This window comes from Microtus pennsylvanicus, chromosome X (genome assembly GCF_037038515.1).
Source record: "Microtus pennsylvanicus isolate mMicPen1 chromosome X, mMicPen1.hap1, whole genome shotgun sequence".
NCBI classification, from domain to species: Eukaryota; Metazoa; Chordata; class Mammalia; order Rodentia; family Cricetidae; genus Microtus; species Microtus pennsylvanicus.
This window is the reverse complement of record NC_134601.1, coordinates 109,975,047-110,000,745: the sequence shown is the minus strand read 5'-3', so window position 1 is coordinate 110,000,745 and position 25,699 is coordinate 109,975,047. Positions and strand designations below refer to the sequence as shown.

Sequence of the window (25,699 nt, the reverse complement as noted above, 5' to 3'; positions counted from 1 at the left end):
TTGAAGGTGCTAGGAACTGAACCTTAGTCCCCTGTAGGAGGAGTAAGTGCTCCTAATCATCGAGCCTTCTCTTCACATTCCTAGTCCTTGACTGTCGAAAAGCAAGAACTGGGATTATTGCGATACTATATGGAGCTCGCAAAAGAGAATCAAACCTCCCACTTCGTTAGTCAGAGGAGGCCTGTAATAAAACCTAGTCATTCTGCACCCTATATGAAAAATGAAATTTTTTCCCCACCACTTTTCCATTCTTTAAAAATGATCATTACTTGCCAAGTAATAGAAACATGTAGGGAAGCTTTTAACCAACTTCAGTTTGGAATTACCAAGCACTAATTTGGACAAGGCAAGCCGGGCAGGCTAGGTGGGTAGGGTTTGATGCGCAGCTACTCGAGGGTCTGTGGTAGCCGAGAGCTGACGACCGGGTAAAGCCTGAAGCTGTAATGATGTCAACTTGTTATTTACTTTCCAAATCTGAATGACTGAGCAAGGCGAAAGGAGAATCAATCAACCACAATGTGACCCTACAGGCGGAAAAAACGCAGTGTTACCACCAGCATGCAGTGGGGGAAGGGAAGCACGTGTAAACCGGGCCAGGGTTGCATCATGAGCGGGCTCGGGTTTGCGATTGCACCCTTCTGTAATATACCTCAGCATCAGTCTGCACGAGCTCAGGAGCCCGGGAGCTACGAAGGGCAGGCTCAAGGGAGCCCCACCAAATCCTTTGGGGTGGGGGGACTTCAGTGGCAGCCGATAGCTAATAAGCCAGTGTTCTGCTGATTCACAATTATGGAGACTGTGTAAGTGTGTATTTTTTATTGATGCGCTCTAATAACGGTGTACCAACAGTCGTTTGACATCTTTGACGTTTCGCAGCAATATTTTGCAAGGTAATTTTTAGGTCCGCCTGTATGATGGAGAACCGGCCCCTTAAAAACTCGCTCGGAGTTCTCCCCCCTCCCCCCCTACCACCAGAGCAACAAACGCCTAGTGTTCAAGAAAGGAGCAAGTGAGGTTAGAGTTTTAAATTGCTGAGTGTTACTGGGCTCTTAGCACCAAGCTCATTAGAAGCCTAAGGGAGGGGCAAATTGATTTTAAAAATACTCAACAAGGCAGACACCAAAGGTGCTGAGGAGGAGGGCCGGATATTTATTTAATTGAATTAAAGCCGGGAGTTGGGGGAATCGTCACCAACGTGGAAGGGAGGAAGAAGCGAGGAAGAAGCGCCAGGGCTGGGCCTTACCAGCCATGGCAACCGAAAACACTTTGCCAGCGCCTGCGGTTTCAGGCCTGGGGGTGGGGATTTACAGATCTAAGGACCTCAGTACCCTAACATACCCCTCCCCAGTTTATTTGTGTTTTCGTCTAGTTCTGAAGCTTCTCTCTGCTTTTCTGATTCCTGGCTGGGAGGTGTTTTGCAAAGGTCATGGCTGCGCCCGAGTCCTCATTTTTTTTTGTGGGTGGGCGTAGAGGCAACTTGGGGGGGGGTGCTTTAAATCGTTAGTTTTGAAGGAGATGTTCCTGGAGACGGGTTGCACGAGTACCTCCTAGGCCAGCTGGGCAGCTTCATCTTTGAGGTGGGGGATGGTAACACTTTCAGTGGCTTGGGTTACCATTCCCTCCCCCAACCTGCAGGGTGGCCCTTGTTCTCATCCCCCTCAAAGCCACCTTGGAGTGCCAGGGTTTGGGATTGGGTATGTTTGTGGGGGCCCTGTTCCCCTCATTCCTCTCGGAGCCTGTAGAAAAAAAAGCTAGAGACCGTGTTGGGGCCCAGAGGGCAAAGCTTGGGCTTCCCTCCTCCACCTTGGGCGTGGGGAGGAGTGGAGTGGGGGTGGGGAGGCTTTAGGGTGAAGAACTGCAGGGATGTAAGTCTCTTCCTTGCCCCCGGGGGGGGGGCTGGGTCTGGACTTGGTAGGGGTGAGGGCGGGCCTGTCGTCCTAGCCCTTCGTGGGGGAGGGGCTGCCGCGTGGGGACGCGGCCCCCCCCCCCCCCAAGGCGCTAGGGGGAGGGGCCGGCGGGGACGCGTTCGGGGAGGGTAGGTCTGTTGAGTGCCTCCTCCAGGTGTCTGGGGAGGGCGGCGTGCTGGCGACCCCCTTGGCACGTCTCCCAACCAGGGTAGGCGCGCTCGCGTCCGCTCCCAGCGGAGGTCACTTGGCCGTGTCGGTCCCTCCCGCCGTCCCGCCCTCTCTCGCCGCCGCCGCTCCCAGCCCAGCCCCCCCAGTCTCGACGCTCGGGAGCGACAAGCCGCCAGCGCCCCCGCCCCGCCGCCGCTGCAGCGTCCTCCGGCCGCCATTCGCCACCGAAACTTTCCAGCGCCCGCTCTTCTCGGGGACTCGGTGGCGGGCCGGGGGCGGCGCGCGGCTGCTCCGGGGCGCCTGGCCCTCGTTGGCCTCTGCGTTGCCAGGGCTTGGTGACGGTGAACCCGCCAGTACGCACAGAGCGCGGCCACAAGTTGCACGGCTCGCTGCGAGGTGAGTGCACGCCGGGCAGGGGCGCAAACTTCTCGGGCCCAGGGGCTTGGCGGTGACCCCTATCGCGGAGGTCCGACCCTGGAGCTCCAGGAGGGGCAAATTCCCGTGTGCCCCCCCACCCCCGGGCTGGCGCGCTCCCTGCATGCTGAACAATACCTCCGGGGCGGCCGCTCCCCAAAGTGGCCGCGCGCGCGGGGGGCGGGAAAGGCCTGGGTGCGCCTTTGTTTTGGGGAGGGGGGACAAGCAAGTTTAGGGAAGCGCTGCGGTTTAGTCCCTGCATCTCTTTGTCTGCGGTCCAGAGGGGGCTGACTGGGCTGACCTGGGTCGCTTTGGGACTTGGGGGCCGAGCGGGATCCCCTTGTGGGGGAGGGGAGCCCCATTCATCCTCGAGGCGCGGGCCGGCGCTCCCGGAACCCAGTGGACGCGCGGCGGCGCGCGGGGGAGAGAGAGGCTGGCCCGCCTGTGCTCAGTTTCTGAGGCACAAACTGTCAAGGAAGTCCAGGAGCCCTCTCCCCACACATCTTCTCAGGCCTCGACTCGGGACCAGGCTTGGGGGGGTTGACACCGTTGAAGGGCGGCTCCCCCGGCTAGGTAAGGGTAAGGGACCGCCCAGCGCGGCCTGGGGAGGGTGTAAACCTGTTGCTTTGGGGCTGGGGAGGGGTTCTCCAGATCTGCCCTCACCCACATCCCCGTCTTAGGAATTTCCCTTTCGCAGAGACGGGTGCTGGGAGCGGGAGTTTATGTGGGAGGGGTGCGCCTTTGAACATTGGTGATCTCCGGGTTTTGTGACAACTTTAGGAGGCTGGAGGCCCGCCGGTGCTGGATGAGGCCTGGGCTTCACGTGCGTGACCAGTGCGCAATCAGGAGCTCAGGGCTTGTTTTTTCTCTCTCTCTCTTTTTTTCTTTATTCTTTTTCTTTTTGCAGTGTCTGGCGTTCTCAAAGCCCTACGCACTGTAAATTCCGCAGTTAGGGTCAGCTCCTACCAAGTGTTGTGGAGCAAAACCTAAAACAGCTCTCCCCCCCCCCCCCCCCCGAACCAAAACCTAAAGCCTCACTGCTAGTGCAAGTGTTTGTTTCTGTTCTGCTTTGGTGTGTGCGCCTTGACCTGACTTGTGTTTTGCTCGGAGCTAGTCCCTGGTTTAACTTGAAAGAGGACACAAGACTGACTGTAAGAGGAGTGAGCACCTTTTCCCCCAGGGCGTCAGTTTAGGATAGCAAATGGGTCTTGATGGCTCTAAGAAATTTACCATTTGAGTCATTTCTAGAAGACACATAGAAGAAATCGAAGAGTGTTGAGTGTAGATGGCGCTTTTATTTTTAAAGGGATTTCGTGTCCAAGTGTGCTGCAGATTTCCATGGAACCATCCATCCACCTGGGTAATTAGTACAACGATGAAAGTTGAAATTCACTAGATCCACTTATTAAAATGGCCCCCTAAAGCTTTTCAAGCCTTTAATCTCCCCCCCCCTCTCTCTCTCTCTCACACACACACACACACACACACACACACACACACACACACACCTGTGGGGACTGGTATGGACGATTTGGGGTGTAAGGCTCCCATCTACCCCAGGATACCTTCTTACTCGGGTCGGAGAACTCCATTTTGGCAGTACTACTAAAAGAAAAAGGAAGGCATTTTACCCCTTTTATGGTATTGGATAAATACTCATTTAAAAATTACCTCGGTTTTGCTGTTGGGTAAATGCTGGATACTCTGCTAGGTCCAGAGAGTCACACCAAGGCAAGGCCTTTGGGAGACACTAGAAATGGGGGCTGATTGGTGTTCAGTAAGGGTGGGCTACCAGGATCTGTGGGCTGCTGACAATTGCCTTTGATCCAAGATTATTTTGGTTTTAATGAGAATACCTCCGTTTGCTCATATATTTGAATGCTTGTTTCCCAGTTGGTGGAAATGTGTTTTGGAAGGTTTAGGAAGTGTGGTCCTGTTGAGTTTGTGTATCATTGAAGGTGGGCTTTGAGGTTTCAAAGGCCCACAGCATTCCGTTAGCTCACTCTCTCCCTGTGCTTGTGGATCAGATGTAAGCTCTCAGCTACTGCGCCAGTGTCATGCCTGCCTGCTGCCATGCTCCCTGCCATGCTGGACGGTTATGGACTAATTAATCCTCTGAAACTGTAAGTCCCAATGTGTTTTTCCTTCTACAAGTTGCCATGGTCATGTTATCTCTTCAAAGCAACAGAAAAGTAACCAGGATGATCAGATCAGTCCAGAGAATTAGAAATACCTTCAAGTTTTATATATTTATCTCTACATCTTAAGTTTGTGTGCTTTAGTTGGTGGTGCAGGGCTGTGGAATTGTAAATGATCCTGAAGTATGTTTTTGTGTGTCCTCATGTGTACATAGATGTTTGTGCACTTGTGTTTCTGGTTGCATGTGTGTATGCATGGTGGCAGTCAGAGGTTGAATGTGTCTTAAATTGATAGCTATCGACGTTATTTTTTCAGGCAGCATTTCTCACAGATCCCAGAGCTCACTAATTTGGCTAGACTGGCTGATCCCCAAATCCTAAGAATTCTCTTCACTGTTGGGATTATAGATGCAGGCTGCAGTAACCACATTTTTACATGGGTCTCCAGGGATTAAACTCATGTCCGCACTGTACTGACTGAGCCGTCTCCTTGAACACCAGTTTTACATATCAGAGTCTGTGTTTTTATCTGAACTGTAGAAGAGCCCCCCAATTGACCAGTTGCTGGACTGTGAACTCCTGTAATTTTTTTGAGCATCATTCTATACATATAGAAAAATCAAAAGAAAGGGCTAAGGATATAGCTCTGTTGCTAGGCTACTTGCCTAGCCATCAAGAGGCCTGGTGTTCAGTCCCCAGCTATGGGTGTAATCTTAACATTGAAGAGGTAGAAAAAGAAGGTTAGTAGGGGCACAGCTTGGTTGCAGAGTGCGTGTCTCAGTTCCGAATGCATGGGGCCTTTGATTCAATTCCTATTACCTCAAGAAAGAAACAAAACAACAACAAAAAATTGTGAATTTTGGTGTGTGAATAAAGAAATAGACTTTACCACAGTGTCCCTGCAATGAAGATTTTATTTTTTTAAAATTACATTTTCATTTATTTGTGTCTCTCTCTCTGTGTGTAAGTCAGGACAACTTGTAGGAGTGAGTTTTCTATTTCCATGATGTGGGTACTGGGTATCAAACTCAGTTTGTCAGACTTGGCACCAAGCTCCTTATCACATTATCATTATCATCATATTATCTTGTGATGAAGACTTTATAGAACTTTCTGCTGTGGATTATATTCACTGTTTCCATTTTCCAGCCAAGGAAATTGACATTTTTTTTCCCTGAGACAGGGCTTCTTTGTAGCCCTGGATATCCTGGAACTCTGTAGACCAGGCTGCCTTCAAACTCAGAGATCTACCTGCCTCTGCCTCCAAAGTACTGGGATTGAAGGTGTGCACCACTATGACCTGGCTGGAAACTGACATGCACTCATACATGGGGAGGGGGGGAAGGGCAGGTGAATCCCATGGCCCAGCCCTTAAACTTGGTCTTTCTCTGCCTTCTTATCTATCTAATGTGAACTTTCCCATATGAGACAAGAGGTCTGTAAATTTCATTCCATTTTCCTGCCCCCTCAGATCTTCATTAAATGTTGATAGAAATCTGTCTATCAGTATTAGTTGTCTTTCAACTTCTTGGAAGGCAGACCGTGGTGCAGGGATTATTTTCTTATATAGCTTTGCCACTGAGTCACGTGTGTGTGTGTCCTTAGACTTGAATTAGCTGAAAACACTTCTGGTCGATCGGAGTCCATTTTATGGATTCAAACAGCACATGGAACTAAACTAATAAATTAACATGTCTTATTGGACAGAGTTAAATGTGCAAAGGTTCGGTTGCCCAGGGCTGTTCTGGTATTACTTAGTGAAGTTTTCGAAAAAAAATGTAGGAATTTGAGTGTAGTTTTTGTAGGGCTGTCTCTTGCTTTTGAAATAATTCACACAGGTAGACTTATTTAAACAATCGTGTGTGTGTGTGCACGTGCGCATGCGCATGCATATTCATGTGTGTGCATGTTCATGTCATTGGACAACCTCTGATACAGTTTCTCAGGTATTGTCCATGTTGGTTTTAATTTGTGTGTGTGTCTGTGCATGTGTGTGCAGATGTGTGAGCATGTAGAGGCCAGAAGTTGATATTCAACGTTATTTGCTTTTCAAACAGGGCCTCTTATTGAACCTGGAGCTCACCAGTTTATTATACACACTGGACTTAACTGGACTTAATATAAACCACCTGACCAGTGAGTGAGTGCCGGGGATCTTCCTCGTCTCTACTTCACAGTTCTAGGATAATAGGCATATACCACAATACCCTCATGGATCCTAAGGATCTGAATTTGGGTCCTCAAGCTTATGCAGCAAGCACTTTACCTACTGGGCCTTCTTCCCAGACCCCCCTCCCTTTTTTTCCTTTTGAGACAGGATCTCATCATGTAATTCTCATGAGCCTGGACATTTGCTTTGTAGACCAGGTTGGCCTTGAACTCAAGAGATCTGCTGCTTTTGTCTCCCAAGTGCTGGGAATTAAAGTGAAGTCACTTAATTCTTTCATTGGCCAGGGGCTCTCCAGTGAGGCCAAGCTGGTGACCTAGTGTTCACCTCTGCACAGCTTTTTTTCCCTCTCACTGAGACAGGGTCAGTGTAGCCCTGGCTGTCCTGGAACTCACTGTGTAGACCAGGCTGGCCTCAGACTCACAGAGTTCCGCCTGCCTCTGTCTACTGAGTGCTGGGATTAAAGGTGTGCACAACCACTGCCTGGCCAGTTTGCACAGCATTTATCTGGCTTCTGAGGATTAAATTCAGGTCCTTCTGCTTGTGCTGCAAGGACTTTGCTAGCTCGACTACCTCTCCAGCTCCCACGTTATGTTTTCATGTACTTGTTTGTGTGTGAAACTGAGGAATGTACTCTACCATGGAATTAACTACACCCCAAAACACCAATTTTACTTTTTCTTCCTTTTGAGACAGGGTTTCTCTGTGTACCTTTGGAGCCTGTTCTGGAACTAGCTCTGTAGACCAGGCTGGCCTCAAAATTACAGAGATCTACCTGTCTCTGCCTCTTGAGTGCTGGTATTAAAGGCATGCACCACCACTGCTTGGTCATTTTTACTTCTTTTTGTTTTCTGAGACAAGACCTCACCAAGTTACCTAGGCTAGCCTTGACTGGGTGAGTGATCGTCATGAGTAGCTGGCATGATGGCCCTGTCTCATCACACCTGGTCTGTGTCTGGTATTTTCATTCAATTTCTTGTAAGATCTGGGTACCTTGGTTTCTTTCCAGCTCTTTCTTGAAGCTGAAATCTTAAATGTTGAGTTTGAATTCAGGAGGTCAAAGTCTTCCAGATTAAAAGATCCACAAAAGACGTGCTTCTACAAGGTGCTAGTCATAACAGTCAGTTCCTTTAAAAAAGGGAAATATAGCTGTTAGTGTTTCCTGAACATTGGCCCATGACGCAAGGTATTTTTATTAGTTATTTGATGTATGCTTTGCATAGTTCTGTACATGTGTTAGAGATGTCATTTGTAAGGGAGGATGAGGGAAAGGAGAAACCCAACTTTGTGTCTACTGGAGATACTTTTTGCATCTGTTCTCATGTACTATTTTTATCTCTTGATTTTAATTTTATTATTTGGATTAATTTATTCCTTTTCTCCCCCTCCCTTTCTTTCTGTTCTTTGAGCCAGGGCTTCACTACATAGTCCTGGCTGGCTTTGTAGACCAGGTTTACCTGTCTTTGTTTTCCAAATGCTGGGATGACAAGTTCTATGCTTGGCTTAATTAGTTCATATTTTGTATGTGATGTATATATGTGTTCGTGTATGTGTATTTGGACACACAGATGTGTATGTATGCACATGGTTTCTGTGTATGCATGCACACACCAGAGGTTGATGTCAGATGCCTTCCTCAGTCATGCCCCATCCTACCATTTTTGGAGACAGGATCTCTCACTGAACTTGGAACTCTTTCTCACCAGTTCTCCAGTGCTGGGATTCCAGATGTACACTAGTGCTGTTCCTGGCTTTCTTATGTGGATGTTGGGGATCCTGACATGTCTTTGTGCTTGGATGGCAAGCACTTTACTAACTGAACCATATCCCTATCCTCTACTTGTTTTATTTTGAGATAGAGTTTTTACTGTGTAGCTCAGGCAGGCTTTGAACTTGATGTCTTCCTAAATCATTCTCTCCCAAGGGCCCCACCTGCTGGTTGAGCAGCTACTAGACAGGGAGGTAGTTCCTCCATGATTGGTGTTTTTGGTTTTGTTTGTGTTTTGTTGAGATGGGGTGTGTAGACTAGGCTGGCCTGGAACTAGCAAAAGATCCATAGGCCTCTGCTTCATGAGTGCTGGTATTAAAGGCATGTGATACCAAACCTGGCCCCTTGCTTTTTCCTTGAAGACTGTGAGTCTCCTTGCTGACTCAGCACTTTGCTGGCCTTTATGATGTGGACTTCTTTCTGTGCCTTCCAACACCCATCTTTTTATTTTGCTTGTTTGAGTTACGTTTCTGCTGGTGTTGCTTGTGAGGCTCACATGAGCCACAGAGAAAAGATGGAAAGAAGGGAAGGATGATGGAGGGTGAGATTTGAGGGGAAAAATCTTGCCTCCAGTCTTGTCTCCAAAGGCCAGTTCCTTCCTTCATGCTAAAAATAGTCATGGAAAAAGAAAAACGTTTATCTTTCCAACATTAAGAAAGGATAAATGTTTACAAAATGATTTTAATCTTGCTTCCTCATTGGAGCTAGTTTTTAAACGTATTTAGTGAAAGATTAACAGTTTATTGAATGTTGTGTACATATGACTTTTTTTAAAGGGGGGAAAGGATGAATTCTAGGTGTCAGAAAACCTGAAGGGGGCCTAGAGTCTTGTCTCATTCAGCCCAGAAACTGTGATGGTCTGTGCAGTTCTGAGGGATCACTGTAGGTCTCAGCACAAAGTAGGGAAATCTTGATCAAGAAGGTGGGGCTCAGAAGGGGGAACCTCAGGAATAATTTGAGATACCTCTATGCTTAGCAGGAAGCGAAGACAAGACCTGAACTATGGGCTCACTATAGATGGCCTTTTTGAGTCAGGCTTCCCTCAGTGGCTTACTTTGAGCTTGATCTCCTTCTGAGGCACTATTTATTTATTTATTTATTTATTCATTCATTCATTCATTCATTTATCACCTACAGAAGAGCAGCGCCTCAGGGCAACCCAAATATCCTGATGGATATAGACATAGGGTCTCTCATACTTATCTGTTGCTTGGAAGAGAATTGATTTCAGATTCTTTGGGAGGCCAGTATGTGGTGTTAGGCACTGAGCCTTTTTTCCAACCCTTCCTCCAACTCTTGAGCAGCCTTTCGAGTGCTGGGATTGCAGACGTGTATTACCCAGTTGGCACATAAGTGTTTGGGGGGCAGGGTATGTTAGGAGGGAATGTTAGTTGACAGCTGCCATAAGAATCTCAGAGCTCGTGGAAAAAGGCAAGAGAGGAGAAATGGTCCTTGAGTGGTTGAATTTCAGTCTTATACGTATGGGGAAGGAGGCTGCCATATAAACTGCCCTGCAAGCACTCAGAACCCCTGGAATCCACAAAACTGTCTCTATTTCTTTTTTTTTTTATGTCAAAGATGGTTAGGTCTAGCTTGAGGTCAGCTTCTTGTTATTTGTGATGAGGAAAATCCCCAGATAGCTCTGTCTCTTGTATATGCAGACCCAGGAAGGAACTAGCGACACTGGCCAGCCTGGAATTTCATTGCCACACAGGTAGGCCAAGAAACCTGGAAGGATATAGGCAAGGGAATGTCTCAGGCTTTGGCTGGTTGCTGACTCTAGATGCTGCTTCTGTCTACATTTGCATAGCTTGTGGCATAGTGAGGTTTTTGGCATTGAGCCAGAGGATTGGGGACCATGCTGGTCATTTTTTTTTAAAACTTGACACAAGTCAGGGTCATCTAAGAAGAGAGAACCTCAACTGAAAAAAATATCTGCATCCACTTGGCCTGTGGGTAAGTCTGTGGGGCATTTTCTTTATTAATGATTGATGTGGAAGGGCCCAGCCCACCTGGGAAGTGCCATCCCTCAGCAGGTGGTCAGGTGGTTAAGGGTTGTATAAGAAAATAAGCTCTGCAAGCCATGGGGAGTAAGCCAGTAAGTAGCACCCCTCTATGGCCTCTGCTTCAGTTCTGCATTCAGGTTGCTGCTGTTGTTTACTGTTATTGTTATTTTTTGAGATTATAATATAATTACAACATTTTCCCTTGCCTTTTCTCCCCCCAAACCCTCCAATATATCCTCTGTAACTCCAATCCCATGGGATCTGTCACTTTCTTTGTGTACATGTATGTATAGAGCACATGCATACATGCAGGCAAAATACTGATACACATAAAATAAGTAAATATTTTTAAAAAGTTGTAATCTTTCTGTATAGAACTGCTGACAGGTATTTAACATAATCTAATATCTACAGTGGCTCAGAAGTGGTGTTCAGGCTGTTAGCTTCAAACCCTGGGCACTTGAACTTGCAAAGCTCTTGAAGTCGTGCCCATAGATCACTCATGTGAAAATAAGCCATGGTAAAACTACAGAATTCATTTTGTATTTGAATTTTGGGAAAAAATGGAATGAATTCTTGTTATTTTTGTTGTTGAGACAGCAACTCTTGTTGCCCAAGTTGGTCTCACATTTACTATGTAGCCAAAGTTGGCCTTGAACTCCTGATCCACCTGCCTCAGCTTGCCAAGTGCTGGGATACTCTGTGTGCACTGCTGTGCCAGGCTCTTAAAAAGAGCAAATTCTTACTTACACTGCTCACTTATGTTTTACTTTGGGCTATACTTTTGTTTTCTGTGTTCTCATGGCAGCTGATGTGTTTACTAGAAGACTCTTCATCTTGACAATTAGGTCGTGTATTGTGTGGTCTTAGTTAACTTTTCTATTGCCATGACAAAACACCATGCCCAAGACAACTTAGAAAAGAAAGCATTTAATTTGGGGGCTTAACAGTTTCAGAGGGTTGAAGTCTATGACCATATTGGGGAGCATGACAGCAGGCAGGCAGGTAGGCATGGTGCTGGAGCAGTAGCTGAGAGCTTATGTTTTGAGGCAGCAACCCTGAGTCAGAGCAGACTAACTGGGAAAAGGGTGGGCTTTTGAAAATTCAAAACCTGTCCCTAATAACATACAACAAGGCCACATCCCCTAATCCTTCCCAAACAGTTCCACCAGCTGGGGACCAAGTATTCAAATATATGAGTTTATGGGGGCTATTCTTACTCAAACCACCATAGGTGGCCTGCCAAGTGTATGGAGTCACTTGAACCTGTGTGCCCAGCAGTGTATATCTGTTTGCGTAAATGCGTGTACATGGTCATGTGTTTGCGCATCTATGTGGAGGTCAGAGGTCAACCTTGGGTGTCTTCCTCACTGTATATTTAAAGACAGTTCCTTACAGAACCTGGTGCTTGCTCATTTGCTGTCCATTCAGTGAGCTCCTGGACTCTGCTTGTCTCCATGTACTCAGCACTGGGGTTACAAACTACTACAGCTGACTTTTATATGGGTTCTGGGAAAGGAAGTCAGGTTCCTATGTCTATACAATACATGCCTTACAAACCACATCTTCTCAGGGCTAAGTGTTAATAATTAGGAAGCCAGACTTTTTTTTATGCGCAGGACCACTTTTTTCCTTCAGATTTGTTAAGGCTCAATATTTTATCTTGACTAAATGCTGGGGTTGGGATGAACAGAGAGTTATTTTTATCTCTGACTTGGACCGTTGTTTTTCCCATGATTAAAATAGGTGCTATATGGTTAATATCAATAGAATAGGTTGTGTCTTACAGTTATACTGGTTCACACATAACCTACACATTCCTACCCCTATAGTGAAGGTTAGGTAAGTGGAGATTCTCTTTGGCCTAATACCTTGTCTGCTCGCCATTGCTCAATTTCTGAATGAGACCTTACCTGGTGCCCAAGCAGCTCTCAGTTTAATGTTGGAAGCAGGTCAGCAAGATCCTGTGACACTGCTTTAGCTCTGAGCCAGCATCTTGTGTCTTTGTTAAGTGACAGCACTCATTATCCATTTGATGATTAGCCAGACAATTGCATGATTGTAATATTATAATGTATTTCAGAAATCTGTTTTGAAGGCTGGTCCTAAGTGGGCTTTATCTTCTCAAACCTACTGATTTGTATTTCCTGTGTGCTGAAAGAATAGGCTTACTATGTGCAGGTGTTTCTGCACTGTTCTCGGAGTTGGAGGGGACTGGTCAAGGCAAGGGTAAAAGCTATTGGACCATGAATGCTCTTACAAGGCAAGGGTAAAAGCTATTGGACCATGAATGCTCTTAAGTCTGGGAACCTGGCAGAGAGAACACAGAAGGAAGTGCATGGGCTGGTTACACTGTGGAAGGACTGTTGACAGAATTCACTCAAGAAATGCAATGGCTTCTTAGAAGGTGGCACTATTAAAATGAGCTGTCGTGGCTTTTTCATGGAAATAAAAATCAAATCATTTTTTTGTTCAAATAATTGTATGTGAGATTTTATAATTATAAAGATCTGAAGTTAGCAAAATTATATAGCCCAAGTTAATTACATTAATGCGTTCAAACCAAATATAGAGGAAGATTAGCATTTCTATGTCACTTCTGGGCCTCCTAGCCTTAGAGCTGTCTTCTCTCCATTCTCCTTTCTTTCCCCCTTCTGTTCTTTTTCTTCCTTCCCCTTTCTCTTCTCTTCCTCCCTTCTTACCTTTTTTTTTTTTTACTGAGCCCATGTCTTTGTACATGGTAGGCAAACACTATACCACTGAACTACATTCTGAACATTCCAGTTAGCTGCCTTCTGGATGCATTTTATTTTAATGTTTTGAACATCCTAGGTCTGTTTTCAGGAAATTAGTTGAAACAAACTTTTTTAAAAAAAATATTTATTTATTATGTATATAATAGTCTATCTGTATGTATGTTTGTAGGCCAGAAGAGGGCACCAGACTTCATTACAGATGGTTGTGAGCCACCATGTGGTTGCTGGGAATTGAACTCAGAACCTTTGGAAGAGCAGGCAATGCTCTTAACCACTGATCCATCTCTCCAGCCCTGAAACAAACTTTTTTGGGGGGTTGGGAGTGCCAATTCCTTAAGCATCAAAAGCATGGGGTAATTTGCCAGCTCTTTGTTCTGTGGTACTAAGATGGAACCTAGGACACTGTGTGAGGTAGGCAGGTTATCTACCACTGAACTACCTTCTCCTCACCCCCATTTAAGACTAGCAGAAGATGACTCTGAATTTCTGTTCCTTCTACCTTCCCAATACTGGGATTATAGGTGTTCACCACCATGCCAAGTTTATGTGGTGCTGAAGAACAAATTTAAGGCTTTGTACATACTCTGCTAAGCTATAGCCAGAGTTTTTCCACTTAAACATTTTTTTTAGCATCCAGGTGCAGTGGCACATGCCTTTAATGCCAGCACTTGGGAGGCAGAGGCAGCAGATGTCTGAGTTTGAGACCAGTTTGGTCTGCAGAGCAAGTTCCAGGACAGTCAGGGCTACACAGAGAAACCCATCTCAAAACACCAAAAGAAAAAGAAAACAGCCAAAAACAAAAACAAAAAACCTCACAAAACCACTTTTTTATATTTAGATAAAATATTACTAAATTACCCCAGCTGACCTCAAACGTTAAACAAGATTTTATTTTTTGAAATTTTATTTGTATAAATCGGCTCTAAGGTTTAAAAATAATGAGGACCCAAAGTACGGTGAGTAGGAAAGGGAAGGTGGATATGGGAAGGGTTGGGTGAAATGGATATGAGACGATTTGGGGAAGGTGGAGGAATATGATCAGTATACATGAGGATATGCTCAAAGACTCCATAAAGATAGTTCCAAATAATTATTTTAATTTTATCAATTGCACTATAGATTATTCATTCCTTTTGCTCCATAACTATTACAAAGATGGGAATTATGTTGGAAAAGGCCATTTTGATATAGCTAAACAGGTTTGAGTTACCGAAACAAGCAGTTTGCTTTTGATCATTTCACATGAAATGGTCAAATGGTCATTTAACAAACTGAAATATTGAGGCAAGTTTGGTACCATATGGCTGTAATCCCAGGATTTGAGAGGTGGAGGAAGGATGATTAGGAATGGAAGACTATCCTTGGCTGCATAGCAAGTTTGAAGATAGTCTGGGCTACATTAGACCCTATTGCAAAAACAAATAAGTAAACAAACAGAAGTTTTAAATTTATAATGTTCCTTAAAAAATAGAAATCATGTAACATACACCATTTTGCATCAAAATGATACTTGGAAAGTAAGTATAGAAATGTGTCTAAATCACCTGGTTCATTGCGAATGTTTAACAAATATTGTGTACAATGTGAGAACTAAATATAACAAACTTCTGACCTACTTTTGGTACATAGAAAATGTTGACAATTTGGAGAAATGTGTGTGCCTCTTACCTGAGGAGATCAATCAGAAGAGGGCATGGGATTGCCTGAATTGATGTTACAGAAGGTTGTGTATTGCCGTGTGGGTACTGGCAACTGATCTTGGATCATCTGGAAGAGTAGCAAGTGTTCTTAACTGCTGAGCGTTCTTTTATCTCTCCACCCTCCCCCCCCCCTTTTTGTCTGAGACAGTCTCATTCTAGCCCAGTGTGACATGGAACTGATTGCTAATCCCAAACTCCTAGCCTCTAAACTCATGACTGCCCTTTTGCCTCAGTCTCCCAAGTGGTAGTATTGCAGGTATGAGCCACCCTATATGGCTTCAAGCTTGTCCTGAGAAGCTGGAATTGCAGGTGTTCCCATCATACCCTGCCTAATTTGTCATTTTGGGATCTTAACTTTCTTTCTGTTCTATGCCTGTTATATAGTAAATGAGCAGCAGGAAGCCATTACCTTAGTCTTGTTTTTCTGTGATGCCTTCGCTTTCTTTTTTCAGTTCATGGTTTGCTCTCCGTTTTTCTGTTCTATTTACTTTTCCATTTCGTGTTCTATATTTGGACAACAAATGTATTTCTGTGGGTGGGTTTCTGATGTTCCAGATGTTCATGGGAGTGGAATTTCCCCAAGCACACCAGGGGGCCTAGGGAGCAGCTAGTGTTTGGCTTTGTGTATCTCCTAGAGTTGAAATAAATGGCCCTGGATGTGGATTGGGCAGCAATTCCCTTTGTTTTGCTTAGCTTTGCCTTCAGTGTTTGCTTTAGTTTCGGTTGCTGGAGATATCAGCTTCAGGGATGTTTCCTTTGTCATAGACCTCATTTTCATTTATTTATTTTTCTTTTGCAGCACTGGAGATGGGACCCAGAGTCTTGTGCATTCTCTCTCCCACTGAGTGATACTTCCCCCACCCCCTCCATTCTTGACTTAAAATTCCAAGATCTGCCTTTTAATTGAAGTTGGTTTTCCTAACCAGCATTGTTGAAGTATAAGTGACAGACATGCCATGAAAGCCGCGATCTTAAATGAGCCATGTAAAGCTCACCATTAGAAAAATGGTACAATATTCTCATTATAGTTCATGTTCAGCTGTCATTTGGCTTCCCAATCCAGCCATGGGCAAGCTCTAGATAGGTTTTCTTTTTCTGGAATTTTAGAGCCCCTTTTAGTGTCTCTCTGTTGATTGAACTTTCTGAGTTGTAATATTGGACTTAATTCTGGTCTTCCTGCCCCAGAGGATTGAATGATGAGGTAGGAAGAAGAGGCTAGTATATTTGGCATCCTGCCTCAATTTCCTTTTTTTTTTTTTGAGGTGGAGTACCTCAGGCTGGCCTCAAACTTCTAATTCTAATGCTTCAGGCTCCTGAGTGCTAAGATCACAAGCATGGGCCATCATACCTGCTATATGCAAATTCTGGGGATGGAACCTAGGGCTTTGTGTATGCAAGGCCAGCACTCTACCCACTGAGCTACACCACCAGTTTAAAAATATAGATACTTTATTTTTATTTGTGTTATATGAAAATCCTGGGGAGTCTGTTCTCTCCTTCTACCTCTGTCTGTGTCTTGGGGATCCAACTGGTTCACCAGACTCTTGTCTGGGTGAGTCCTCTTGCAGCTTGCTGGCTTCAGTTTGAAAGGAGGTACTTAGATCCTTCATAAAGACTGAAGTCCCTGGCCTAGATATTCTCTCTGATTGTGCTCCGAGAAGAAATATAGCCTTTGTTACTGACCAGAAAGTAGGCATTACTTTTATAAAACAAATGATCCACAGACTCAGGAGCTCTCATTAGAGGGGGAAATGGTTTTCTGCTCCCTTGGAAGTGTTCATTCATAAATAAACAATGAATGTACAATGCAGAGAGAGGAACTAAAGGCATGAAGTTTTCCTCTGGGAATTGTGTTTCATCTGTTGGGTTCTGTTCTGAAGGTGCCTGGCAGACATTTTCTTAAAATCTCATGAACTTACTACCTGCAGTTTGCATGGCCTGCACAGATCTGTCTGCTCCTGCCCCAGGACTCTGGCCTGCAATTTCTATGTGGCTCTTGGCTCTTTTTCTGAGATAGCTCTCTTTTTCTGTGTTTTTGATACAGTCTTGCTATGTAGCCTAGGCTGGCCTGGACTCGGTATGTTGCCAGCTTGGCAATGATCCTAGCTCTAAATCCATTTGTTTTTCTAAGACAGTAAATACATGAATGCTGCTTTAAAAAGAGTCCAGGCTGTGAGAATCTCTTTCTCTGCCATCCTCTAGAGTACCTAATCTACAAGGTAGAGTGTAACATTTTTTTCTATTGATTTCTGAAGTCCTGTACAAATATGCAGCCTCATGCTGCATCTAGATAGAATCTTGTTATAGCTATTTAGCTCCACCTACTTTATTTTTGTTTTTATTAAGGTATAATAGAAATAAAGTAGGATTGACACATACATTTAATCATTTTTTGCACACATGTATGTGCACACACATAAATATCTTTAAGATTGCTTGACAATCAAATGGCAAGTGTTCTTCCTACTCTCTAGTTTCCTGGTCCCCTTTGGTAATTTCACTTTTTCCTCTGGACACCCCTGTTTTGCCCTTAGGTAACCACTAGTTCTTCCCTCTCCCTACTCCCACCCTAAGCCTTTGTGCCTGATAGGCAGTTTTTCTTCTACTGAGCTCTACAGCCTCAGACCCTGAGGTAAATGTGTGACCATACAGGTGGCAGTTAAATTGGCCTCTGGAGGTCTTAACTAGCATACATGATGACCATCCCCCACTCTTAGGTTTCTGACTCTGGGATAGTTGTACCCGAACCCACCTTTCTAGCATCTTCCCAGGGAAGCTGTTGTTGGAAGGCTCACAAACACGTTGAAGGGCTCCTGCCTTCAAGGAAGTCCTTATAAATGGTGACAAGGACTCTGTACTTTCTGACACTCTTCTCTCCTAGACTTTTTTTTCCCCTTGTTATAAGGTTGCTGGTAGCTGAGTCACTAGGTTCCTCATTTTTGTATCTTTGGTTGAATGTGGCTTCTGGGTTTTGATTTCTTTTTTTAAATATTTTTATGGTTTTATTAACATTATTTTATGTGCATTGGTGTGAAGGTGTTAGATCCCCTGGAACTAGAGTTATAGACAGTTGTGAGCTGCCATGTGGGTGCTGGGAGTTGAACCCGAGTCCTCTGGAAAAGCAGTAAGTGCTCTTAACCACTGAGCCATATCCAGCCTGGGTTTTGATATCTTGATGAAAAGAAAAATCTTTTGGGAATATCCTGGGGTGAGTGGGGTAGGGTGCTAATAATTTCTAAACACTAGCCATGATTCTCTCCCTTCCCTATCAAATGGGGGGGTGTTACCTTTATTGGTCCCTGCCCATAGCTGGTATGGTCATAGGATGGAGTGCTAGGAAAGGGTGAGCACCTACCTATGTGTGACAGGATGGTAGGCATACCTTCACCTAGGACTGCAGGGTACTGGCTCTACCTGGCTGGGCTGTAAGGGTAAATGGGATGCATCATTTGTTTTTTCTTTCAGAGCTAAACCAATTGCATACTTTGTGCACCCACACCCCTCAAAGAGCCACTCCCAACCCAGTCAACCCACGGTTTGAATTTAATGGTCTGTCTCTTTTGAGGAGAGTGATACAGGACCATGTTGGGGCAGCTAGAGATCATAAAGTTATTTAGATCATAACCAATAGTTTGGTAACATTGATTTATTTTGTTTGGGGGAAAGATATGCTTGTATTTGAGAGAGCAAGTTTCCATGGTCACCATCTTCCTGGTTCTGTCTTTCCACATTTGTAGGTGGTGCTGGGAATCCAACCTGTGAATGCTAGGTGGATCTTGGCCTCTGAGCCCCAAACCTCAGCCCCATATCTAAGCAGAGCTCATTCTTAGCATAACCAGGTCAGAAGATGCTGTAGGAGGGAGTGACTTATGGTGGACGATTTCATGAATAAGCATGTAATCACTTTACGTAGTGTATGACTGACCAGTGAAATGATTCCATCCTTGGTGAACTGTTGAGTTGATTGATGTTACTTACAAGAGTAGGGGTGATTCAGAGGCAGCTGTGTCACTGAAAATTCCACCCCAGTGTAGTTGACAACTCAAAAAAGCTGCATTCCTGAATCAGCTTTACCATAGAGATTTCCTCTACAGTAGTTGCTTACTGTTTATATGGCCTCAGGGATGGGACTTTTGAATCTTGCAACTTAAAAAAATTAACATTTATTTAATGTGTGTGTGCACGCACTCACACACCCATACACCACACACATGCTCATCATGTACTATCTTCCACAGTGTCAGAGAATAACTTTAGAAATCTGTTCTCTCCTTCCACCATGAGTTCTGGGTACCTTTACCTGAAAAACCATTTCACCAAACAAAGTCTTGGAACTTTCTGAGGTTTCCTGAGCCTAGAAGTTTCATTAACTTCCTAAGTCTTTTTGAGCCTATTTCTTCCTTGTTTGATTTCCTAAAAAAAAGCTAAACACCACAGTCTCTGTAAGAGTACTGTGTCTATGGAATGCTGGAATTTAAAAATACCTGCACTACATAGTTGTCATGGCTTCAGGTTCTGTCTGCTGCCTAAGCATTTTTCCCCCCTGGGGGTGGGGTATGGTACCGGGGATGGGAGGATGAGGGTTGGGTGGACTGGGTGGAAATGGGGGTGGATGCTAGAGATTGAACCTAGGACCTTGCTTGTGTTAAGTGTGCTTTGTACTGGTAAACTCTACCTCCAGTCTCCTATGCTTTTACAATGATAGGTTGCCTGAGAATGCACACAACTTGACCCTTTAAAGTGTGGAATTGAGAACTTTTCTAGTGTATTTACTAAATAGTCCACTCAGCATTTCTAATCCTAGAACATTTCATCACCTTCCAAAGAGATCCTGTGACATTACGATATCAACCCTATTGTTTCTTCCCTGAAGTCCCTGGTAGCCACAGATCTATCTCCTTTCTGTCTCTATGGATTTATCTAGTCTTTGTATTTCATAAAAATGGAGTAATACATTATTATATGTGCCCATTAATACCTGGCTTTTTGCTCTTAATTAAAAAAGAAAGCCACAGCTGGGTGAGTGGGTACACCTTTAATCCCAGCACTTGGGAGGCAGAGATAGGTTGATCTCTTTGAGGCCGGTCTGGTCTACAAAGTGAGTTCCAGGACAGCCAGAGCTACATAGTGAGACCCTGTCTTAAAACAAAATAACAAAGACATACAAAACTAAACAAAAACCTCGTCAGTTTACTTAATTGTGTATGTGTACATGTTTGCTTGGGTATACATGCATGTGTGTGGAGGCCAGAGATTTCTTCAAGTGTCTTCCTTAATTGCCCTTCATCTTATTTTTTGAGATTGAGGCTCTTACTGAACCTGGAGTTTATTGATTGAGCCAGGCTTACTGGCCAGCAAGCTCCAAGGATCTTCTTCCTGTCTCCATATACCTAAAGCTATGATTAGAGGTGTGTACCACTGTACTTAGCATCTTTTACTTGGGTGCTGGGATCCAAACTCAGGTCCTCAAGCTTGCTTGACAAACACTTAACACAGTGAGCCCTCCCTCTCCCCAGCACTTCTGTTATGTTTTTGTTGTTTATGCATATTGACGGATGCTTGGGGCCAAAAGGCTTGGTGTGAGGTAAAGATGATAGGGAGTAGTCGTAATTAGCATCTGCTGTGATTACACTGGGTGTGGAGAATGGTGTACAGGTATAGTAGTGTGCCTTAAATCAGGAGTGCTTCAGCTGCTAGTTGAGCCTGAACTGCTATTTTTCTCCTTTCTCTTTTCATCCTTCTTTCAGTTTCCTCCACCCAGAGGTCAACTTAGGAAACAGCTCAGTGGGTAAAATGTTTGTGGTGCAAGCATGAGGAGCTGAATTCAGGTACCTAGTAGCCATGTAAAAATCTGGGCATGACCCCAGTGCTGGGGAGGTAAGAGCCAGGAGGACCCCTCAGGTTCATGGGACAGCCAAGCTGGGCCACTGGTGCAGTGAGAAATCCTGTATAAAAAAAAGCAAGGTGTGAAGTATATTGAGAAAGATAGACAGAGTTGATCTCTGTACACACACACACACACACACACACACACACACACACACACACACACACATGAACGTATGCACACCCCAAACACACATACCTCAACATGCACATGTGCATGAGAACACACATAAAGATTTTTTTGGGTCATCTGCTTCTGCTGAACTCTGTCTTACGAGGTGGTGCATTTTCAGTGGAGTGTTAGGAATGTGTGGGAGTCCTTTCTGCAGTGAAGATTCAGGAAACCTGACTTCCCTGAAGGTATGTGTGGCATGTATTTGGTGTCTGGTGGTGCCAAGCAGGTAGAACATTCCAGAGCCACAACCTTTGCTAACATAGTGGTAAATTATGAAGCATTTACTTTTCTGTGCCATTTCTGTATGTATGGCCTAATTTAAAGTTCCAGAATTGAGTTTGAGAATATAGAAATTATTTTTATTTTTGTGGTGCTGGTGATGGAACCTGGAAGCTGATGCTTACTAGTCAATCACTCCATCCCTGAGTTGCTTCTCCCAAGGTTGATTTTTATTCAGTTGCACATGGGGATACCTATACTTGTTATGGTTGGTAAGGCTGAAGGTATTTTTCTGGCTAATCTTAAAACAAAAATTCATTACAGGACCACCAACTTACAGTCTTCAAGCAGCACTCACCTCATTTTAGTTTTTTAAAAATTGTTTTCTATGTGTATGAGTGTTTGCATGTATGTGTATCACATGAGTGCAGTGCTTGGGGAGCCCAGAAGAGAGTGCCACAGAACTGAAGTTGCCTATGGTTATGAACCACCATGTGGCTGTTGGGAACTGAGCCCTCATCCGTAAGAACAGCAAGTGCTCCTAACTGCTGGGTCATTCCTCCAGACCCCTGTTTTATACTTTTGAAGGTCAGAAGTCTGAAGAAAACAGCAAGCTACTTTCTTTTCTGAATGCTCAAGAGGTCAACCCTATTTCTTTACTTTGAGTTTCAAAGGACCGGACAAATGGTTTTATCTCATTTTGTTATAGTTATACTTAGCCAGGATTTCTTTTCCTTTTAGAGAGATTCTTGGTCATGGTTGGGGTTGTACTTGTACAGTTGGGGGTCTGTTTCCTTCCCAAGAACCTCAAGGTCTGTATTTGCTGCTTTGAGCTTTTGGGGCTTTTTCTGAGTTGCAACCACAGCCACTTCCATGCACTCTGACTTTTAAGTCTGAGTCTTGAGCTGAGTTTGAGGAATGAGACTGCCACAATGGCAGCAGAAGTAGCAGGTAGGACCTAGGAATATGAGGATTCTCTGTATGACTTTGTGAGATCCTAAATCCATAGCTCCTGAGCTGTGCCACCCTGGAATGGTAGAGGAAGTCAAATGGGATTAGGATTAGAAAACTGAACTAAATGTTGTTGCCTTCTTGGTCAGAGTTTTATGCCTTAGAAATCATTTAAAAGTGTATCAGTCAGCTTTTTACTATGGTACTATTACATAACAAATAACACCACCCTATTCAGGACATTACCATATTTTGGTGTCTCTTACTTACCTAGTTAGTGGCATAGCCATGACTGCTGTTGGCTTGGCTAGTGTCAGGAAAGGCTGGTTAGGTTCTGCAATGGATGATGTATTTTGTAATGCGGCCAAGGGATCCTAGAGCAGGTCTTTGTGCTTCTTTCATCAGATATAATTAGGTGAGCATGCAGACACATTTAAAATATCTACTTGTCACTCTCAATAACATCCCCTTGATTAAGTCACAGCTTCCCTAGGGAGGTGGAGGGTTATTTTAGTTGGGAATAGCTGTAGAGTCACATGGCAGATGGAGCAAGCATAGATGTCTATTATGGGCAGGCAAGCTAGGATGGCTTTTGCTTTGTTTGTGGAAGGCAGGAAAGATGACCTAAGTACAAGAGTCTGGTTACTCTTAAGTCAGGAAATCATCTCTTGGTGGATGCTGGGAGCCCTGAGAGCTAGTTACATAAGCAACTTCTTGGTTCCATATTAGGGCTGTGATTTGCAGCTGAGACACTTGAATAGTTACAACTAGGGGTGGGGGTGGGGGCTTGCCTGGCTCCCAAGTTGGTGGAAGCTAGGGTTGTTCCCAAAACAAGAAAGTGTTTTGCTCAAACATCAGGAGTCCCAGAGCTGAGAAAGCAAGTCATGGGGCAACTTAGTGCACTCTGTAGGTAAGAGTAAAATCTTACATGACTTCCCCATCTGTGAATGGGAATTGATGAGTCTTTCTGAAGGGCCAGGTTAGAAAGTTCACATCCAAAGGGTAAAGTGCATATGTAAAGCCCTGACCTCAATGCCCAGTACTGGGGGAAATGTTAATTGTCCAGAATCCCACAGATAACTATGTAGTTGAAAGCCAAGAGTCATGGTGAGGTTTCTGTTACTTTCAAATTGTTTTTTTCTTCGTAACTACATTTTCCAGCTTCTTTCCTGTTATTCAGATTAATAAACGAACCTTTTATTTGCTGTGGAAAATATGTACATTTTGATTGAGATTTCATTATGAGCTTTAACTCCCTGTTTCCTTTTTAAGCGGCTCTTGCTGTTTTTTTTTTTTTTTATGCATTGGGTTTTGGGGCAAGGACAGTGGTGCTGGACATCTCCCCAGTCCTAACTGGAACCTTTTTTTTTTAGGGGAGGAAAGGTTTATTTGGCTCACAATTTCAGATTACAGCACATAATTTTAAGGAAACTAGAGTAGCAAGAAATTGGAAGCAAGCCAGATGGTAGTGGCACACCCCTTTAATCCCAGCACTTGGGAGACAGAAACAGGTGGATCTTTCTGAGTTCAAGGCTAGCCTGGTCTACAGAGTGAGTTCTATGACAGGCTCCAAAGCTGCAGAGAAACCTTGTCTCAAATACCACAAAAAAAAAAAGAAAATAAAAAAAAATCAGACACAACTGTTCCCATAAGAGCAAAGAGTACTGATTTAGATTCTTGATAGCAGCACTTGTACCTTCAATGTTTTTTATGTGCCAAAGAGTAGTTGGTGTAGGGTAATTACTGGTTGGTTGATAATGACATTAGTTGCAACATAAGTGAAAGTTGCACACTGGTGAAGTACTGTTTCTCAAGTATCTAGGGAGTAGTCTTTTATATGTCACTGTTAGTTCCCTTGCTCCCTTTCTCGCTCCTCCCTTCCCATCTTCCAAGTGGAAAGACACTGGTTAGCTGGGCCCCTGCAGAAGGATAGGACTTCCCTCTCCCTCTCCCTCCCTCCCTCCATCCCTCCCTCCCTCCCCCCTCCCTATGGGGTCTCCAGTATCTCAGGCTGGTTTCAAACTGCTGTAAAGTCAAGGATAATCTTGGAACTTCTGATCCTCCTGCCTCTACCTCCCAAGTGCTGGGATTATAGATGTGCATCTTCTTGTCCAGTTTTATGCAGTGTTAGGGGATGAACTCAAGGCTAGCTCTCTATCCACTCAGCCATATCTCCAGCCCCTCTGTTGCTCTTCTTACCACCTATTAATTTGTTTCTCATCTTCTTGGCCATTAGGACAAGTGGTTAGGGAGAGGAGATGGAAATAGAAACATGAAGTGAATTGGTGTGTGCATGTTGAGCAGGGAAGGGGGCCTGCTTGGCTTTGTTAAGAAAATGAGAAAGGTGGGTGGTATGTATTGTCTAAGCATAGAACTGTCAGTTTTAACTGTCACCAGTCTAGGTCTTTTCCAGCGATGTTTTCTGTCAAAGAAAGTTGATATGAGGGATCAGACAGATGGCTCAGGTGGAAGAGCATCTGCTGCCCTTATAGAGAACCCCAGTTCAGTTCCTAGCCCCCATATTGAGCAGCTCATAACTACTTGTAAGTTCAGTTCCAGGGGATCTGGCAACCTCTTCTGGCCTCTGAGGGAGCCTGCATTCATGCATTCATACTTTGTGACACATAATGAAAAATAAATCTTAAAGTTAATGTGAAAATAATATAATCTCTTCAGAGTAAAAAGTTAGCAGTTGCAAAACAATGTCAGTTTTTAGAAAAGGCACCCTAAGACTGGCAGGTATGATAGTAAAAATTTTCTTTTAGTGTGTGTGTGTATAGGCAGGGCCATGTCTAGAAGTCCGAGGGCAGCTCAGAGTTCGCTCTCCTTCCACCTTGAGTGTTCTGGGCCTCGAACTGCTCATTAGGCTTGTTTGCAAGCTACTACTTGTTGTGTATGTAGCCCAGGCCATACCTAAACTGAGGCTTTTCCTGCTTCAGCTATCCAGAAATTCTTGTACTTGATAGAGAAAGAATTGTCTTGTGCATGCTGGTGGCTGGCTCCCTCCCTCTCCTCCTTCATTCCATGTGTCTCTTCGTGGTGCTAGGGCTTGAACCCTAGGCAAACACTCTCTCACTGAGCTACATCCTTAATCCTTTTCTTCTTCTTCTTCTTCTTCTTCTTCTTCTTCTTCTTCTTCTTCTTCTTCTTCTTCTTCTTCTTCTTCTTCTTCTTCTTCTTCTTCTTCTTCTTCCTCCTCCTCCTCCTCCTCCTCCTCCTCCTCCTCCTCCTCCTCCTCTTCCTCTTCTTCCTCTTCTTCTTCTTCTAAAACAAACAAGCAAACAAAAAACCCCACTTAGGTTGTGAGGTTATGCCTGGGGCTACAAGTGTGTACCACTGTCTCTGGTTTATGTCTTTCTAGTGTGGAACTGAAGGCTTTTTGTGTGGTAGGCCAACACTACCAACTGACCCACATCCTCAAGCCTCTTGTGTGGCAAACACTAC

General features: G+C 44.5%; 1 protein-coding gene across 29 annotated transcripts in view; it reads left to right on the top strand.

The window, feature by feature from the left end:
• The first annotated feature begins 583 nt into the window (after positions 1-583).
• LOC142841479 (F-box-like/WD repeat-containing protein TBL1X) overlaps positions 584-25,699 on the top strand; it is a 171,692-nt gene continuing 146,576 nt past the window's right edge. For 17 of the 29 annotated variants that reach the window (XM_075958390.1, XM_075958364.1, XM_075958361.1 and 14 more), the window contains exon 1: positions 2,025-2,471. The gene's annotated coding sequence lies outside the window, so the exon portion shown is untranslated. Of the gene's footprint in view, positions 801-2,024; positions 2,472-2,892; positions 3,063-4,516; positions 4,613-25,699 lie in introns of those variants that run through there. The other 12 variants (XM_075958375.1, XM_075958372.1, XM_075958381.1 and 9 more) reach the window with 7 other exon arrangements.